The 20,226-nt window shown below is 40.3% G+C and overlaps 1 protein-coding gene and 1 pseudogene across 1 annotated transcript in view; both read left to right on the plus strand.

Annotated features, from left to right (window-relative positions):
• LOC127538760 (broad substrate specificity ATP-binding cassette transporter ABCG2-like) overlaps positions 1-20,226 on the plus strand; it is a 63,118-nt pseudogene that overhangs the window by 8,887 nt on the left and 34,005 nt on the right.
• Positions 13,852-20,226, plus strand: part of ELK3 (ETS transcription factor ELK3) — a 93,212-nt gene continuing 86,837 nt past the window's right edge. The window contains exon 1 of the mRNA XM_052001160.1: positions 13,852-14,306. The gene's annotated coding sequence lies outside the window, so the exon portion shown is untranslated. The remainder of the gene's footprint in view (positions 14,307-20,226) is intronic.

Here is a 20,226-nt window from a genome sequence, read left to right on the forward strand (position 1 = left end):
TGGCACATTTTGAATGGAATCTTCCTTAGTATAGGAAACTGCATGCATAATATTCCCATCTTATTCCAATAGGCTGTGAGTTTTAGGTGGGCAGGGGTTTACCTAGATCATTCATATAAGGTGATTCAGCACCTAGAACAGGGCTCAGCCTATCCTAGTAGTAAATAAATATCTGAGGCTGTGTTAGCTGAAAGGTTTTCTACCCTATTCTAATACAGCATCTGAGATCAATATAGTAGGAATAATCTACTTTCAATAGAGTTAAGGTTGTAAAGCACAGAGACCCTGTGAAGAAGATAGTACAATTATTATTATTTCTCATATTTTAGAGATGAGAAAACTGAGGCTAACTTATTTATGCAAATATTTAGCCAAGTCACACCTTTGCTCAAAAATCTTCAGTGGCTCATGTGTCTTCTGGAATTAAATTTGAACTTCCTTGCTTAGTGTTTGAGGTTCTCCTTAATCGTCCCCACCCAGTCTTTCCAAAGTTTTCTTTTCCTACTCTCCTTGAGAGACTACAATCCAGCCAAAGTAGACCATAAATCATTCTCGGAGTTTGTTGTCCAATTATTTCCTTCTTTTGACCCCATTTGGGTTTTTTTGGGCAAAGAAATTGGAGTGATTTGCTATTTCCTTCTCTAGTTCATTTTACAGATGAGGAAATTGAGGTAAACAGACTTAAGTGATTTGCTCCGTCATACAACTAGTAAGTGTCTGAGGCTGGATTTGAACTCATGGAGCTAAGACTTGCTGGAACCAAACCCAGCACTCTATGCACTGGGCCACCTAGATGTAGGATTGATTGAATATGAGAAAGATTTGACTCATGTCACCTCTGAAGTTTCTTTAAGCAGGCAGTACAGTGGCAAGAACAGTGTATCTAGTATCAAAAGAACTAAATTCAAACCCCAACATTTCCACTTCCTACCTATTCCACCTTGGGCAAGTTACATATGCATTTTAGACCTCAGTTTCCTTGTCTGTAAAATTAGGGGGTTGAACTAAATGGCCTCTCATTCCCCTTCAATGACACTCTTCTCATATTCACTTACTGTAAGACCTTTATCTTTTCTTCATCTTCATCTGATATTGGATTAGATAATCTTCTTGGTCCTCAAAACTCCCTCCACTTTCCTGCTCACAACATAAACTATCCTTAGATTGCCCTCATTTCCCATCTTCCTCTGATCAATCATTCCTATCAATCATAATATCACCTCCTCCCTGAAACTTTCCCCAAGTTTCCCCTGTTTCCATACAGTTTTCCAAACCTAGAGTCCTAGGGAGTGAACAGCCACTGTAATGCTTAGCAAATGTTTTTTAAATGAGACTCCAATGGGTAAATTGACTTAGAGACACAATTAAGAAGCAGCAAGGAAGTATAATTACCCCCATTTTAGAGGTAAGGAAATTGAGGTTCATCTTTATTATGCAAAGATTTCATTATGTCACTCTATTGCTCAAAAATTTTTAGTGACTCCCTATGCTTATTGAGTCAAGTTCAAAGTTGTCTCCAAGTCTCATACTCTTGATTCAGTAATGTAGCAAACTATATACAGATCAGAACATAGAATCATGAGTTCAGAGCATAAAGGGACCCTAGAGGTCACTTGGTCCATATCCCCCATTTTACAGATGAGGAAACTGAGAATCTACTCAAGATCACATAGATAGTAAAAGGATAAAGACATGATTCAAACCCAAGTTCTCTGGCCACACATCCAGCACACTGTCTACCACACATGTTGCCTGAGTGCATACAGACTGCTTCGTGCTAAATGAGCATCAGTTCTTTTTTCTGTCTCTCTTGGGAGCCTTCCAGTTTTGGAAAGACGGGTCCTTGTTCTGCCCTCTGGAATCTGATATGTGATTGCTTAAATTTCTCCCACATTTTTGTCCTCAGAGTCTATTCTCCCTTAGGCTGCTAGGTCTTGTGATACATACAGACCCATCAATGTTGAGCCACCAAAGCTAAACCCCATCAGAATTTGGCTTAGAGAAGAAGAACAGGAAGTGGCTTTGCTGACTCAAGGGCACTCCTTCTGAGTCAGGGACATACCCCACCTTGGCCAGCTCTAGGGGACAGTGTTTCGGGGTTTTTTTTTTGGAGGGGAGGGTCTAGCTTTGGAATGAAGTAAAGTGAATGAGTCAGATTTTGACTAATTCTGAGCAGCAAAAGAAGCAACAGAAAAAAAAAACTTTCATTCTGTCAATTGAAGACCTTACAGAGAGCTGCCTTTTGGGTTTGGCCAAAGATGGGTCCTGAGGACTAAAAGGGAACTTAAATCACTGAGTCCAAGCTTGTCATTTTAGAGAAGGAAAAAAACACTGAGACCTAGAGAGGTGAAGTGACCCAAAAATATATAATCAGAAGAAAGTTTGGGAAAATTTAATTCAAGATACATTTTAAAAAATCTTTAATACTTTTTAAAGTGCTTTGTTTACATATCACCTTCATTTCATGAGGCATTATAGGAGAGTGTAAAGATGGACCCTGAGGACTAAAAGGGAACTTAAATCACTGAGTCCAAGTTTGTCATTTTAGAGGAAAAAACAAACAAACACTGAGACCTAGAGAGATGAAGTGACCCAAAAATACATAGTCAGAAGAAGGTCGGGGAAAATTTAATTCAAGATACATTAAAAAAAAATCTTTAATACTTTTTAAAGTGCTTTGTTTATATATCACCTTCATTTCGAGGCATTATAGAAGAGTGTAAAAAATACTGCTGGCTTTGGAGGGTTCTGGTTTCGAATTCTGATCCAGTACCTTACTATCTCTTGTGGTATTAGAGAATTCACTTAAATTCTCTGGGCCTCAGTTTCTTTCTCTATAAAACTGGACTAGAGAATCCCTTCCAGCTCTGAATCTATTATGCTATGAATTCCAAATATGCAATTCAAAGAGCAATTCTCTATAATAAAAATGTCAGGCATAGGAGGAAGCTACTCAACAGAATTAAACAACAACAAAAAAATCAACTCAATTTGATAGTATATGCGAAATTCTTCGTCCATCGTCTCCCACTTCTGCAAAGGGAGGAAGGAGGCTTATTTTCTCATCTTGTCTTCAGATCCAATACTGGCCATTTATAATTGCAAAGAATTCATTGTTTTTTTTCTTTCTATCCTTTCTGGTAGCTTCCCATCTCCCTCCATCCCCAATTTTTCAGCCCCTTTTTTTATGGGTTGGTTTCCCCTATTAAAATGGAAATTCCCTGAGAGCAAGGTCTCTTTCTTTTTGGCCATTTTTATTTCTAATGCTTGGTGCAATGCTTGGCACATAGTAGGTGCTTACTTATTTTCTCTCCCCCCACCTCTGTCTGTCTCTGTCTTTGTCTCTATCTTTGTCTGTCTGTCTCCTCCCTCTCTTATAATTGTCATTATGTATTTTCTTTTCCTCTTCCCATTTTCTTCTCTTTGCATTATTTCAGATATCTTTCCTCATCTTTGCCAATTTTGGAGGTGAAGAAATATCCCATTACATTCAAGTACCAAGATTTGCGTGGTCATTCCCCAGCTGATGTCAACAGACATTTATTTAGGGTTCATTGCATAGAAGGCTCTGGGGTTTCTGATTAATAATGACACCATTCTTACCTTGAAGGAACTTGCCTTCTTTTGGGATACAGAACAAGAAAACGAATGAGTGGATGAAGAAGTATTAAGTAAATACAAATTCAAGATATTATAACGGAACTCCTCCTCCTCTTCCCTCTCCCTCCAGCATTCTAGTCCAGGGAACAACAAATGGCCAGTTTCAGGGGAATATTGACATAAAAGTGGTTTCCTAATTCTATCTCTCTGCCTTTTTAATTCTCTACCCCATGATCAAGGTGGGCCAAGCCTTTCCCTCTCTTTAAAGAGCTAATTGCCACATTCCTCACCTTTCTTTCTCCCTTGCATTTAAGAGCACCTGCTTCTGCCCTATAATCACAAAGTCCTGGAGAGATTTACTTAATTAGTTAGTACTTCCCTTCCCTTCCCCCCTAAACAGTGTCTGTGGAAATGAAATCTGGCCATGCTGATGAGTGGATAGAACGGGTTGCTTCTGGGACAGTTCATTTTAATTCAATTCAACTTAAATGCCTTCTGCGTTTTAGATACCGAATTAAATACCGAGAATACACAGACAAAAATGGAACAGTCCTTGGCTTTTCATTCATTCTGTAGAAGAGAGACAGTGCCTATGCAGCTATTAGAGCTTAAGACTGCACTGAGACTCTTAGAACATCCTGTATGTCCAAGGAACTCTGAAAAAGAGGAAGCATCAATAATTGAGGGAATTGGGAGAGACCTCTTATCCCCGAGGAACAGTTGGTACAGTGAGAAGAATATTAGCTCTGGAATCAAGAGAGCTGAGTTCAAAAACCCTGGTTGTGCTTTACACCCTATGCCATTAATTTAAGTCCTTTTACTTTTCTCATCCCTGTTTTCACCTTTGTAAAATGGGACAGTTGAACTTGGTGATCTCAAAAGTTCATTCTACCTTAAAATCCAGATCAAGGATTTAACTCCTGAAAATGTCGATAATTATTTGAAAAGTATGTGTATTTTTCATTGCCTTTCTGAAAACTTTCTCCACCATCCAGAAATGGGTTTTGAAATCTTTCCTCCCTGACTCAACAAACATTATAGAATATAGAACAGAAAGTAAGAGCAGGAAGCACCATCTATAGTAAAACCTAAGGACTCTTCTCAAAATGTCTTTAAATGCATGAAATAAAATACATAGGATCACAAAGGAAACCAATTATGTTGAAATATAGTTGAAATATAATTTTAAAAAACCAAGTTCCTGATTCCCTAGTCAGGGACTCCCTGGGTCTAGGCCAAGCCCCTCATTTTATAGTTGAGGACCAAAGTTTAAATAACTTAAATGATTTGCCCCAGTCATGGAGCAAGGAATCCAGCCCAAGGCGTCTGATTTCATCTATCTTCCCATTTCACCATCCTCCCACCACCTTGTGCTATCAGAGCTCTTCTATTTCCTGTAACTGTTTTTGGCATGGTTGATTTTGGGGGGCTTTTCTGATAAGAGCCTTCTTTTTCCTAGGAAGTCTCCTCTGGATTGTCCAGTGGCCATCAATGCCACGCGCCACAGAGGTATCCAATTTACCTCCACATCCCAATTTCAAACCCCAAATAAAATGGTTTAAACATAAACTTAGAAGACTCATTTGCTCGTCTAAAATGCTTTCATTATATGCCTCTTTGGGGCACAGCACATTTGTACCATGACAGGAAGTGATTCAGGATGGCTCCAGACAGTTTCTTTGTGTCTGCTCTGCAAATCTCAAAATTGGGCTCTGGGAGTGGGAATTTTGGTGGCTCTATTGGGTTCCCCCTTTTCTCCATCCTGTTCTCCCTCCTAGAAAGGGTGAGATGGTTAGACGGCATTTCTTTCTTTAAAATATCAAAATGAAGAGAATTCATGTCATCTTGAGAATTTCGTGTGAAATTCAAATGTCCCCAAAGCCCACTTGGAGTCACCCAAGAGTGTTGGAAACAAAACAAGTTTCTGTGAGTCACTAATCCACAAATCTCCCCTGACTTCTGGACCTCCAGTGATGCTTCATTCCCATGACTAAATGAATGAATGAATGGCTGTGTGAGGGAGTGAATGAATGAAAAAGCTTTTTATTAAGTGCTTACTATGCATCAACTTTTTGCAAAGCATTGATGATACATATAGAATATTGAGATCTTCCCCTTGTGAAGGAACTCATTCTTATCATCATTCTTATCTCCACTAGCTACATACTTTAGCTGCACTATGCAAGTGACAAGGACAAGGTGATTCAAATTCTTCAGTGTCACTTCCAGGAACAAAAGCCTAATGGTTTATTTATTTATTTTTAACTTTCAGTAGTATTTTATTTTTCCAAATACATGTAAAGATAGTTTTCAAAAAAATGTTGCCTTTACATGGGGAGCAGCTTTGTATAGTAGAAAAAAATTGGCTCTAGAAAATCTTAACCTGGATTCACATCCTGCCTCTGATGCTCGTGGAAGCACAAACAAATGACTTATAAGCAAGTCATCTACCTTCTCTGTTCTCCAGTTGTTTAAGCTAAAAAATAAAGAAGTTGGATTAAATGGAAAAAACAGATAGTTTTCAACATTCATTTTTGTAAGACTGTGTTCCAAATTTTTCTTCCTCCCTCCCTTACCTCCCCTCTCCCCAAGACAGCAAGTAATCTGAGATAGGTTTAATTTGTGCAATCCTTTTTAAAAAAAATTATATTGTTTTTATTTTTTATTGAAAATGTGTGATAATATAGGAATAGTAATAAACTTTAAATTTTATTTTATTAAAATATATGCTAAGAAATTATTTACATAAATTGTTTATGATACAATTTAACAGGTTTTTGTTTTCCTGAGAGCATCCTGCTCATCGTTTCCCAAAGAACAATAATATTCCACTATAAACACACACCACAGGATACTGAAGCAGTTCGCAATTGGTGGGCATCTTCTTAATTGGCAATACTTTTAAACATATTTCCATATTTGTCATGTTGTGCAAGAAAAATCAGATCAAAAAGAGAAAAAGCCATGAGAAAAAACAAAGGTGAAAATACTAGGCTTTGTCTCCATAGTTCTCTCTCTGAATTCGGATGGCACTTTCCATCCCAAGTCTATTGGAATTGCCTTGAATCACTGCATGTTGAGAAGAGCTGAGTTCATCACAGTTGATCATCACCTAATCTTCTTGTCATTGTGTACAACAGTTTCTTGGTTCTGCTTGCTTTACTCGACATCTGTTCATAAAAACCTTTCCAGGCTTTTCTGAAATAAAGGCTGCTGATCATTTCTTACAGAACAATAATATTTCATCACATTAATACAGCATAACTTATTCAGCCATTCTCCAATTGATGGGCATCCACCAGTTTCCAGTTTCTTGCCATTACATAAAGAGTGGCTATAAACATTTTTGCACGTGTGAGTTCTTTTCCCTCTTTTATGATATCTTTGGGTTACAGACCCAGTAGTAAGCCTATGCGTTTCTGATGTTTAACTCTCTGTGCCGAGGATTTTGGTGATGGTGACATTCTCTCCAACTATAGAGCTTACATCATATAATTGTATATATTATAACAAATGAATGAAAAAGTATTTATTGATATGTGCTCCAAATTGTGTTACAAATGCAAATCAAAGACAATTGCTGTCCTCAGGGAACTTAAATTCGAATAGGGGAAGAACTGGTCAGAGAGGGATATTTTGGGTTGCAGAATCATAGAGATAATGAGAGATAGAGACAATATATCCTTTCTAGGAATAAAGAGAGAATTGATTAGATAAGTAATAATAATATTATTTTATTACAATCATAATAATAATATAATAATCTAGATAATAATGATAGTTAGCATGTGTATGGCATTTTTAAAGTTCACAAAGAACCTATAAATATTATTTCATTTGACCTGGGGCCACAGTGTTATTATTATTATTATTATTATTATTATCCCCTTTCCCAGGGGACCGGTGTAGTTGGAGGGTCAATGATAAGCATTTATTAAACATTTACTATGTGCCAAGACTCGTGCTAAATGCTGGGATTACAAAGAGAAGGGAGAAAAAAAACAATTCTTACTTTCAAAGAGTTCACAGATTAATGGGAGAGATAACATGCAAACCATTTTATACAAATAAAATATAGACAGCATAAATTAGATTTAATCTCAGTGGAAAGGCATTAAGATTAAGGAGGGTTTTAAATGCCATGCTGATCTAAAAAGGGAAGGGAACTTAGAGGCTATCAAGTCTAACTCCCTAATTATAGAGGAGGAGACTGAGACATTGAAAATTATTTACTCGGGGTTGTAGAGCTAGTGACCTAGAGATGGAGTTAGGAAGACCTGAATTCATATCCTCCTCATATACATACCAGTTATGTGAACATAGGCAAGTCATCTAATATTACTCTGCCTTAGTTTCCTCATCTGTAAAATGCCAATAATAATAATAATAATAAAGTATCTCTCTCCTGTTGTTGTAAAGATCAAATGCTTTGTGAAACCTTATAGCACTCTATATCTCTGCAACTTCCCATTTATAGGGGATGATTTTTATGATGTATGACGAGATGTTGGAAGGAGAGGGGGGTTTCTATCTTCCCATCCTTCTAGATATAGTCCCATTAATGTCTGAGCAACTTGAGGATGGGGCTGCTTTTGCTTTTCTTTGCATCCCCTTGGGACTTAATACATTACCTGACACATTTCAGTTATTTTTCTGTCATATCAGACACTTCATGAGCCCATTAGTGTTTTTCTTGGAAGAGATCCTGGAGTGGTTTGCCATTTCTTTCTCCAGCTCATTTTACAAATGGAGAAACTGAGGTAAATGGGATGAAGTGACTTACACACTTTATATATATTCTTTCATTTGATCTTTAAGTGACCCACAGCTATGGTCTGAGATTGGATTTGAACTCGGCTCTTCCTGATTCCAGGATCAGTGTTCTAATGATTGAGCCACCTAATCTCTCCCCCCTCCGCCACATGTGGTATATGTATGTACATACAAACATACAAAAATACATACACATATAAGAGAGGTTTCTAATTTTATTGATATGAGAGTGAAAGGTTTCTGGTGGAGGAATTCTCTGTGCTGAAAAACAAGACACGTATTTGTGATTTAGTAGCTGGAGTTTAGGGTTAACCTGAGATCCTGAGAAGTTTAAATGACTTGACCATGTAATAAAATTATTTGACTACATAACAGTCACATAATAAGAATGAAAGATAGTTGAGGTATATTAGATATGATGTTGACTCTAAAGGCCAGAAGGCTTCCCCTGACTAGTCCCTCTTCAGTCTCCTTTATCAGGCCATCATCTTTGTCCCAGCCCATAATTTTGTGTATATAACAAGCCCATCCTGGTCCCTCTAGTTATTTCTCTCTATCCTCTTGTCTTTTAGTATCCTAAAAGGGTTCGGTCATCTCCATATCAATGATTCTCAGATCTATATTTCCAGCCCTATTCTCTTGCTGAGTTCTATCCCCACATCACTAACTGCTCATTGGAGATTATAGACTGGCTGTCCAATAGGCATCTCAAAATCCACATGCCCAAAACAAAACTTCTTCTCCCAACCCTCCCTTTCTCCCTTCCTTGTTTCTGTCAAGAGATCACCATTCTTCCAATCACTTGGATTTGCAACCTTGGAATCATCCTGGATTCTTCACTTTCCCTTAGTTTCTAAAATGGTCAGTTGACAAATATCTTGCTTCTTCAACAGTTTTACAATCTGTTTCCTTCTCTTGACCTGCAGGATTCAGGCACAAATCAATTCAGCTCTGGATTATTGCAGGAGCCTTTTAATTGGTCTCCCTCACTCAAGTCTCTTCTCTCAGTTCTTCCCCTAATCTCCCCAATGGTTTTCTAAGCACTGGGCTGATCTGTCGCTCCTCAGTATATCACTGAGACACTGGCACAGGAACACCCAGCATGGCACACCAGCATCAAAGAAGTTGCTGTATTCTTTGAGCAAAGTAGAATTGCAGTAGCTCAAAAGAAACGTGAGATGTGCAAATTTAGAGCCACTTCCACTCCCAATGTTCATTTGCACTATTTGTGCCCGATCTGAGGTAGAGTTTTCCAAGCTCATATCGGTCTGATCAGCCACTGTTGGACACACTGTATGTTGACCCCCATGTTATAATGTCATTTTAGTTCTCTTCAAGTATGAAGGACAACAATAACAATATTTCTATTGCTCCCTATTGCTTGGAAAAAACACAAACTCTTCTATTGGACATTTAAATCTCTTGTTGGCCTGATTCCAGCCTGCCTTTCCAACTTTATTACCCATGACTCCCTTTCACATGCATAAGGAACCAGCTAAATTTCCATAGTGGGCTGTTTCCCTTTAATTTCCTCTCCCTCTGCCCCATACCATGGACCCTCTCCTCATCTCTCCTTGTAGAATTCCTAGTGTTTTTTTTTTTTCCAAAGTTCAGTTCACTCACTGCTTTTTACACGAGTTTCTCTGAAGTAGTACAGTAGATAGAGTGCTACACTTGTAATCAGGAAGACTCGTCTTCCTAAGTTCAAATCCTATTTCATACACTTCCTAGCTCTGTGACCCTGGGCAAATCACTTAACCCTATTTGCCTCAGTTTTCTCATCTGTCAAATGAGCTGGAAAATGAAGTGGTAAGACCACTCCAGTATCTTGACCAAGAAAACCCTAAATGGGATCGTGAAGAATTAGACATAAATGAAATGAAACAACAACAAACTATTGGTATTTTGCCCCCAGGACAGTTGCCTTGTATTTATTTATTTTACAAGTGTGTGTGTGTGTGTGTGTGTGTGTGTGTGTGTGTGTGTGTGTCTATACAGATAGGAAGAAGAGAGAGAGGGAGGAAGGAAGAGAAAAATACACAAAGAGACAGAGAAACAGACAGAGAGACAGACAGAGGGGAAGGTAGAGACCTGTGGCAACTAATAGCACTATAATGGATAGAGTACTGGGCCTGACATCAAGAAGTTCAAATCTAGCCTCAAACACTCAACAGTTTTGTGACCTTAGGTAAGTCACTTAACATCTGCCTGCCTCGGTTTCCTTATTTGTAAAAATAGGAATAATAATAGCACCTATCTCTGGAGGTCCTTGTGAGCACCAAATGAGATTATATTTGTAAAGTGCTTAGCATTGTGCCTGGTATATAGTAGGTACCATGAAATGTTTCCTTTCTTGGATTTCATCTAGGGTCAGGCACTAAATACTGAGAATATAAATAAAGGTAAAAATAAATGTTCCAGTGTGCCAGGAGCTCACATCTAAAGGAGGAGACAATGTGGCAGCAGCAGCTCTATAAATACGAGACAAAGATAAATGATAGGTGATCTCAGGGCGGGAGGATCTAAGGGTAAGAAGTATCAGGAAAGATCCTTTACAGAAAGGGGAATTTCAGTTGAATCTTAAAGTGAGGCAGGGAAGCCAGGAGCCAGAAGCAAGAAGGAAGAGTATCCAGGAGTGAGAACAGCCAATGAAAATGCCAGGAGTCAGAAGAAGGGAATGTTTCATTTGAGGACCAGCAAGAAGACAGATGTTTGTGGACCATAGACTAAGTGGAAAGAAATAAAGTGTAAGAAGACGGGGAACAGAAAAGGGGATAGATTTTGAACTGGATTTGGGGCAATTCAGGGAAGGAGCCTGGCTGCTTGTTGCCTGGTAGGGATTAAAATTTTGCTTTGGACAATCCACAAAGTAGAAAATTTACTATGGGTGACCAAGACTTGGATGCTTAGCCAAGCTCCTCTTATTTTCCCCTCACTCACATTCCCCCAATTTTCCACCCCTATCCTGTCTTCTTCCATGTAGTTGCCACCCACTAGAAACAAGCTGCTGAGTTCCTTTCCATAGGCAGTAATACTCATTCTCTAATCAGTCTGACCTGAACCACCTGGGGAAAAGATTTGGGGTCTGGGATCTCTGACTTGAGCCACTCTGGGTAAGGATCTGGGGTCTGGGATCTCTGACTTGAACCACCCTGGGAAAGGATCTGGGGTCTGGGATCTCTGACTTGAACCATCCTGGGAAAAGATCTGGGCTCTGGGATCTCTGACTTGAGCCACTTTGGGTAAGGATCTGGGGTCTGGGATCTCTGACTTGAGCCACCATGAGAAAGGATTTGGGATTTAAGATCTTTGGGGTGTGAGAACATTCTCCACCAGGAATCCCTCTGGCCATCTCAGGTACAGGGACCATGGACTCTTCCTCCTCTCGAAGCTGCTTCCTGGTTGCTGCTGGTTTCATGTAACCCTCTCAGGCAGCCAGGAAATCAGCTCTGTGGCATACAGAAAGCCATATGGAATTCTACTTTTAAGTCCTTCAGAAACTCAGAGAAAAGATTTTACCAATAAGATCTTGACTTTAAGCTATGAATATTCTATCTGAAATTGGATTCTCTTTTCTTGCATACATTAAAATTTAAAAATCACATCTGACTTCAAAGTTGACCAGGCAGAGGCTCTGTGTTAAATCAAATCAACAAGTCTTAATGAAGTGACTATTACGTGCCAGGCACTGTGCTAAGCACTGGGGACACAAAGAAAGGCAAAAACACTCCCTGCCCTCATCGAGCTTCCACTCTAATGAGGGAGACAGCATGCAAACATCTATACACCAACAAGTCATACAGAGTCCAACTTTTTAAACTGTGGTTCATGACTCCATATGGGGGTCTCATAACTGTATGCGAAGGGCCCCAAGTTACTATTTATTATCAGTAAATGTTTGATTTGTCTGCTTATTTTATATACCTATATATTCAAGGTCAGGTAAAAATTTCTCAGGTGAAAAGGGGTATGGAGTGGGAAAAGTTTAAGAAGCCTGGCTCAAGAGGCTAACTTGGGGTAGTGTCGGAGGGAAAGCACTAAAATGAAAGAGGACGGAGGAAGGCTTCCTGCAGAAGGTGGAAGATTTGAAGGAAGCCAGGAGAGAGTGAATTCCAAGGTTAGGAAAAAGACATAGTTGGGAGATGACTTTTTATCTTGTGAAATATACAGAGAAGTCAGAATCATTGAGTCACAGGGTACCCAGGTGGGAAGAAGTTTGGAAAGGGAGGGAGGGAGGGAGAAGAGCAGGATATGAAAGGCTTTAATAGCTAAACAGAGGATTTTAGATTTAATCCTGAAGGTAATGAAGAGACCCTGGAGATCATTAAATTAGGAGTAGTGGTCAGAATTTCATTTTGACTGCCTAGTAGAAGATAGACTGGAGTGGGAGAAGCTTAAGATAGGGGGACCTCCTTGATAAAAGCAAGATGGTCTGACTCAAATGATGGCTCTGGGCCTCAGTTTACTTAAATGTAAAAAGCTATTCTTAAGCTTCCTGACTTCTCAGCTCCCTTTTAGCTTTGGATCAGATTCCTCAAGGATATATAAAGAGAATAGAAATTTAGGGAAGAGTGTGGGAAAAGAGGACCTGAGTTCAAATCCAGTTTAGCTTCCTGACTTCTCAGCTCCCTTTCAGCTTTGCATCCCTCAAGACTATATAAAAAGAATAGAAATTTAGGGAAGAGTGTGGGGAAAGAGGACCCGAATTCAAATCTCAGCTTAGCACTTTAGTTACCAAAGTCACTTCAACACTTGGAGCCTCTATTTGTTGTTGTTCAATCATTTCTGGACTGTTCTACTCTTCACGACCCCATTTAGGGTTTTCTTAACAAAGATACAGGAGCGATTTGCCATTTCTTCTCCGACTCATTTTACAGATGAGGAAACTGAGGTAAACAGATTTGAGAGACTTGCCCAGCGTCACAGAGCTAGTAAATGTCTGAGGCTGGATCTGAATCCAGGTCATCCTGACTCCATTGCCCCACCTCACTCCCCCTGGAGCCTCAGTTTACCTATCTGTAAATAAGAGTGAAATAGCCTCCGATTCTAGATCTCAGTTCCTAGGATCTCTGAGGTCCTTCCACCTCCAGATTTATGATTCCGGGAGCCGCCAGGACTCTTCTCTATTTTTACTATTTCAGGCTGACCAGGGGCATCCTTTATTTTAGGATATAAGGCTTGAGCAATGAAAAAGATGAATTCTTTATGAAATGGATGCTCGTCATGTCATTCCATCTCTGGGGCTGCCCCACCGAGGAAGGTGGGAGACTGCCGAGCGGGACAGTAGAGGGAAGGTTGGAAGTCAAGGGGAAAATGTCTCTTTTTCTCCAGTGCAGCCACCTTGTACAATGTTAGGAAAAGGGCTGCTGTTGTACCAAGTTGGAGCTGGTTAGAAGCTCCTCCCCTGGGGTGGTGGAACAGGAAGAGGTGGGGGTCAGGAGCTCCGCTGTGTCTGTTCGAGAGAGAGTGTGTGTCTGCGTGTGCGTGCGTGTGTGTGTGTGTGTGTGTAGTTACCATTACCATTTTATTATGTGTGTGTCTTATATTACAGCCATGCTGAACATCAGCGGCCAGAGAGAGAGGAGAAGGGAGGAAAAGCCTGTTTACACAGACTGCAAACCGCCTGGGGAATAGTGCAGTAAAGGAAGTGAGCCGGCTCTCTGTCTGACTGCTCCAACTTCCTGCTCTCTCTCTCACACACACACAGCAGAAAAAAAGAGAGAGAGAGAGAGAGAGAGGGAGAGAGAGAGGAAGAGAGGAAAGAGAGAGAGTGAAAGAGCGAAAGAAAAAAAGGGGGAAAAAGCAGGATCTCATTACAACAGAAACAGACCGTTCGCAGACGCCTGTCAGCATGGAAAATCAGGGGATTTTACTTAGTTCCTCTTAAAATATTACCCAGCAGAAGAATTGGTTAAAGCTCATCCGACATCTGGGTAAGTTGAGGGGGGCTTGTTTCGCTCGTGCGGTTGCAGAGGGAGAGCTGCTGCAAAGTTTGCGTGCTCTCCGCGGCTGGGACGAGGGGTTTCGGGAGGGGATCTCTGGGGGGGCCCCTCCCGGGTGGATGGCTGTGTTGTGGCAAAGGCTGTGTGTGTGTGTGTGTGTGTGTGTGTGTGTGTGTGTGTGTGTGTGCAGGGGGGCAGACAGACCGATGCCGCCGGAGCTCCCCGGCGGCCACTCCCCGGGGCAGACACTAGCCCCGGGCATCCGGGCGGTCTGTCCTACTTTGTCTGCTTGTGTGACCAGTGGGTTGCAGGGCTGCTTCCTGAGCCTTCTTGTTCTGAAGTAGGGGAGACAAAAGCTGGAGGGATGCTCTGCTATCTTTGGAGCGCTCTCTCTTTCTCCCGTCCAGAGAGGGTTTGTGGTGGGGTCTGAAGCGCGCCCCTGAAGGATAAGGGGGGTGGGTGGGGAAGGATGGACTAGGAAGATCCCGTCTTTCAGGGAGAGTGTCTGAAGGAAGGAAAGGGAGCAGAGAGGACAGCTGTTTGTTGAGCTTAGGAGAGTGCTTTTTCAGCTTAGAGTTTAGAAGAGACTTCAGCCGTCCTAGGTGGACCCCTGGGACGGGACGGAGAGCAAAGCCTCCTCTGGAGAAGTAAAGGGCTATGGAGGAGGGAAAAGATGAAGTCACTTTCTTGGGGGGAGAGAAGGTGTAGTTGGGCTGGGGGAGAGAATATGGAGCAGTCACTCTGGTGAGAGTCTTGAACTCCCTTGTCCACCCCATGTGGGACATTTAAAGGTCCCTCGAGCTGGCAGGGGTTGGAGCTAAGGCCGAGGGCAGGGAGCTCTAAGCTTCAACCGGGCCAATATTGCTTTCGGACCACGCAAATGTTTGTCAATAAAGTGTAGGGGGGTGGGTAGGCGTGACTTCGTGGGGAGGGTTGCTTGTGCATTTTCTTTTGCTTTTTCCAGGCAAAAAAAAGGAGTTCTGGGTTTGTTGGCTAGGTTTCCCCAGCTGATCAAAGTGTGTGCGAGGAGGAGGAGGAGGAGGAGGAAAAAAAGGAGGAGGAGGAGGAGAAAAAAAGGAGGAGGAGGAGGAGAAGGAGGAGGAGGAGGAGTCATTTCTGGGGCCGGGGGTGGGAGCAAACGCTATGATTTCAGAAACTGCAAAAGGGGCTTTAAAAAAAAAAGGAGGAGAGTGTCGGGAGAATTTCTGGCTTGTCTGGAAACAGGAGGACTAATTGCCATGCGCTTCCGCTTTGAAACTGGCACCAGACAACATCTTGAAAATGAGTCACTTCAGCAGCTCACAAAGAAACTCTGTGGTTTTTCTCCTGCTCAGGTTTATGTATTTGCGCTTTTTACAGTTTCCTTTGTAGTCTTCAAGAGTCTCTCCAGCCCCTGCCCCCTATTCCCTTCGCGCGCCCTCCCCTCCAGCTTTTTAAAGCCCCCTGGCCCACTTTGCCACTTTCCACCCTCCTGCAAAAAAAAGGGGGAGGGGAGGGTGGGGAAGAGAGAAAGGAAAGAGTTGTTTTTGGATTTGGCTTTGCAGGAGAAGGTTAGAGGGACTCTGATGCTGCAGGGGGAAAAAAGTTCCCTGAATTTTCCACTGGCTTTTGCAGGAAGAGAGCCCCTTCAGTCACCGCTCAGTAATGTCTGCACACACACACACACACACACACACACACACACACACACACACACACACACACACACCAACTAATCTCATTAGGAGTTTCCGTTCTTTTAACACAGGAGGGTTTTTGTGAAGCAAACCCCTGTCCTGCCTTTCTCAGACACAGCCCAGCCACTGAAAGGGAGACAAGTTACATCTTTATTTATTTAAGGCTCAGAAACAAAACAAGACTTTCCAGCCTCGGCATCCTTTCAAGGAGGATAACCCTTGAAATTTTTGCAGAGTCCCATCTCTCCCTTTCCTTCATTACATTGGTTTTCTTTTCTGGACAGTCAGCCTGCCTTTCCCCCTCCCTAATTTGTTTTGCATGTGCTTTGAGCCTTTTGGCTTCCAGGGGTTCATGCAGACCCATCTTCTCAAATATTTACTGTAGTTTTCATTGGGGGGGGGGTTGGGGAGAGAGAGAGAGAAGCCGAAACATGTTCCAGACATCTATTAATGACCCTAAATCAATTTCAGATCCCCGTTGCCAAACCAAATAACCCTCTGATATCTCCCCCTCTGTTGTACAAGTTTATTTGGGGGAAAGTCATTTATGAGTTTCAATTTATGGAGATTATAAAGTTAGAGATTGTCTTAGAAGGTCCCTGGATCTGTCCATAGAGAAAGCTGCTTATAACTTTTTTTTTAACTTGCCAGTAATAAACTTACAAGTAGAAATTGTGTGTGTGGGAAAGACTATGGCATTTATATGACAGTTATGAAAAGGATGAAGGCTTTAGCGGACAAGTTTGTTGTTTAAAAACCATTCATGATTACAGAGAAATGTACTTATGCCATTAAAAAAGATAAAGAGGTGTTGAATTGGGCAAAAAAAAAAAAAAAAATGGAGAGAGTAAGCTTGGAAGACATGCTACACTCTTGAAAAGTGTCCCGTGACTCTTTTCTGTCTTGGAGTGTTATTAGAGTTTGTAGAATACCTATTTACAGTGCCCCATTTCAGAGGGCAACTTGTAGTTGAAAGTATCAGTCTTAAAAACTTGTTGAATTAAGTGGAATTGAATTGTGTTGTGGTTCCAGTGCCCCATTTCAGAGGGCACCTTCATGTAGTGGGAAGTGTCAGACTTAAACACTTGTTGAATTGAGGGGAATTGAATTGTGTTGTGGTTCCAGTGCCCCATTTCAGAGGGCACCTTCTTGTAGGGGGAAGTGTCAGACTTAAAAACTTGTTGAATTAAGTAGAATTGAATTGTGTTGTAGTTCGAGCATTTGTTTGTGGTGGGAATGGGCAAATAACTAAGCCTCTTTTTATTTTCAGCAAAAGTGGGATAGGATAGGGATAGTTGTACCTGCTCTCTCTTGATCTTTGGGGAGAAAATCCTTTGTAAACTTTAATGTTTCCCTTCTATAGCAATTGTTATGGAAAGGAAAATTGATTAGGGATCTGGCCTCAGGGCCAGGAAAATCTAGCTTCTAGAGTGGATTGTGAACCGTACTGGTTGCTCTGTGACCTTAGGCAAGGAAGTCTTTTAATCTCTCAATTTCCCAGTCAAGTTAGACTCTAAATTTCTTTGATGAAATTTCTTTTGAAGAAATCTAGTAAAACCTGCATAAGTAAAAAGAATTCTTTTATTCTTTAATCTCATATTCCGTTTCAATTCAGATTCTGCCTCCATCGCAATATTAGGATATAAGAAAGCAATCTGACCAGTATGGGTTGATCTCTCTTTTTTGACCAGGTACAGTGGAGAAAATTGAGGAAACAGGTTATGTGACTTGACTAGGTTCATACAGCCAATAAGTATCTAAGACTGGATTTGAATATTGGTTCATCTAACTAACTGCCTTTTCTTTCTTTTCATCAGATAGGCAGATGGGATTATTTGTTCCCTTCAAAGATGATAATGCAAGGATTACTCTAACAAAAAGCTTTGGTCAGGTCTCCATGAGATTTCTTTATGAATGAAGACTTAGAGCATTCCTATTTTTAGAGATCATCCATCTTAAAATTTAAAAAAGATGAAAGTCTTAGAATTCAGATTATTACTTGGAATGTATTGGGTCAGTAAAAACTTCCTATTTCATTACTGGACTGGACATTTAAAGTTGTAATCTGCAATGCTGTAAATACATAGGTAAATGGTGTTCTTGAAAAATACGGTATCACACTGGCTTACCTTTTTGACCACATTGGGCAAAATTATAGGTTTCAAGGCTTCTGGGCACTTGTGTCCAACTTCTTATGGGAACATAAACTTTTAGAGCTGAAAAGGACCCAGAGCTCATGTAAGATGGGGATGCTTGACCATTTCTGGGTGTTGGGGACCTGTTTGGGTCATTATTGAAACCTACACATCCTTTCTCAGAACTATGAGGTTTTTTAAAATGAAAAATGAAAAAAAAATGCACAGGATTATAAATAAAAAACAATTCTATTGAAATAGTTATGAATTTTTTTTTGTTAAGTTCACAGCCCCCCAGATTAAGAACCCTCTACTCTAATCCAATTTATACATAGCAGCTAGCATTTATACTGTGGTTTAAAGCCTTTAGTCTGTGGTGTCATTTTATTAGTTTACATATGGGGAAAATGAGGCCTAGAGAATGAAAGTGATTTCCCCGGATAACCCAGGCAGTAACTTGTTGTAGTTGAGAATCAAAACCAGGTCTTTGGATTCCAAATTCAATATTCTTTCCACTGTACCAAGCTGTTAAAATGCCTTGGATTCAAGAAAAATTTATTAGGCAGAAGCTATTGAATGTTGTCGTGAATAGAGTGGGATTTAGTCACTAAAAAGGCTTAATTTCAAATTCTGCTTCAGATCCATTAGCCTTTTCACTTCAATCCTGTGGGCCTCATTTTCCTCATCTGTAAAATGGAAGGGGCAAAGGAAAATTGGACTCCATTTCTATGGTCCTCTCCACCTCTCCCAACAGTTCTCTGAACTACCATAGCCTGGTTTCTGGAGACACAAAAAACTAACAAACTAGAAGTAATGCCTTTTCTCCATTTTCTTGGAATGACTGACATTAAGTGAAGCAGAAAACAAAATACAGATTATTTACTGACCCACCTGGATGTTGTGGTTTCCTACATTGAAATGAGAAGGGAACAAGCATTTAGCAAACCCCTATTATATGCCAGATGCTATGTTAAGCACTTTCAAAATGTTATTTCATTGGATTGTCTTAATCACCCTTAGAATAAATGCTATTATTGCCCCCATTTTACAGTGGAGGAAACTGAGGCAAATAGAGATTATGTGACTTGGCCAGGACCACACAGCTATTAAGTATCTGAGGCTGTATTTAAACTTGGATCTTCTTGCCTCTATTTGTACCACCTAGCTGCCTCCTCCCCCCCCCCCTTTTTTTTTTCATCAAGAATAAAATTTTAAAATAGAAAAGTTATGCATGGATATTATCTCTAAGAATATCTGGTCATCTGCATTTATAACAGCATTAAGGGATTTAGAAATGACTTGATCCTCTTTCTAAATGTACTTGTAAGCAAGATGCTTTCAAATGATAGATGAGAAATGAAATTGTTTCTTAATCTTAATAGTTTATATGGATAAGACACTTCATCGTCAGTAAAGTAACAATTATGTTATCTAAGCCATGTAATAAACAAACAATTACAAAGTGTCCAACACAGAGAAACAAAATGAAGGATTTCTTCAAAGATGCCTTCAAAGGATGTATCCTCTACTGGGAGGAAACAACACATCTGCATTTAATGCAATGCAAAATATAAACAATAATATATAAAGTAATGAGGGGGGGCAAAGAACATGACTAGTTAGGGGGATTGGGAAAGACTACGGATAGAAGATAGAGCTTCTGTCTACCTAGGAGAGGTGGAGGTAAGGAGAAAATGCATTCTGGGAATCTATTATTGTTATTGTTATATTCCTATAAAAATGGTCCAGGGATTAGTCAGCCTCTTACTAGTATTTGTTTAAATTTAATTTTTTAGAACAAGGCTCTTAACAGCTTTTGTATCATAGGCCTTTGCTCGAGCCGACTGAAACCCGTGTTGTTAAATGCATAGAATTGTGAAGAAAAACCATTTTATTGAATGAAACTATCAAGATATTAAAACTCATTTTATGGATCCCTGGCTAAGAACCTGTGTTCTAGAGACGATTGTTCTTGTTATTTATTATCTCATTCTGCATCTTGGGACAGAGATAAGAATGCTGGATGTAATAACACTAGCTTGCATTTATATGTTGCATATATATATATATATATATATATATATATATATATAAAATAGG

This window comes from Antechinus flavipes, chromosome 5 (genome assembly GCF_016432865.1).
Source record: "Antechinus flavipes isolate AdamAnt ecotype Samford, QLD, Australia chromosome 5, AdamAnt_v2, whole genome shotgun sequence".
NCBI classification, from domain to species: domain Eukaryota; kingdom Metazoa; phylum Chordata; class Mammalia; order Dasyuromorphia; family Dasyuridae; genus Antechinus; species Antechinus flavipes.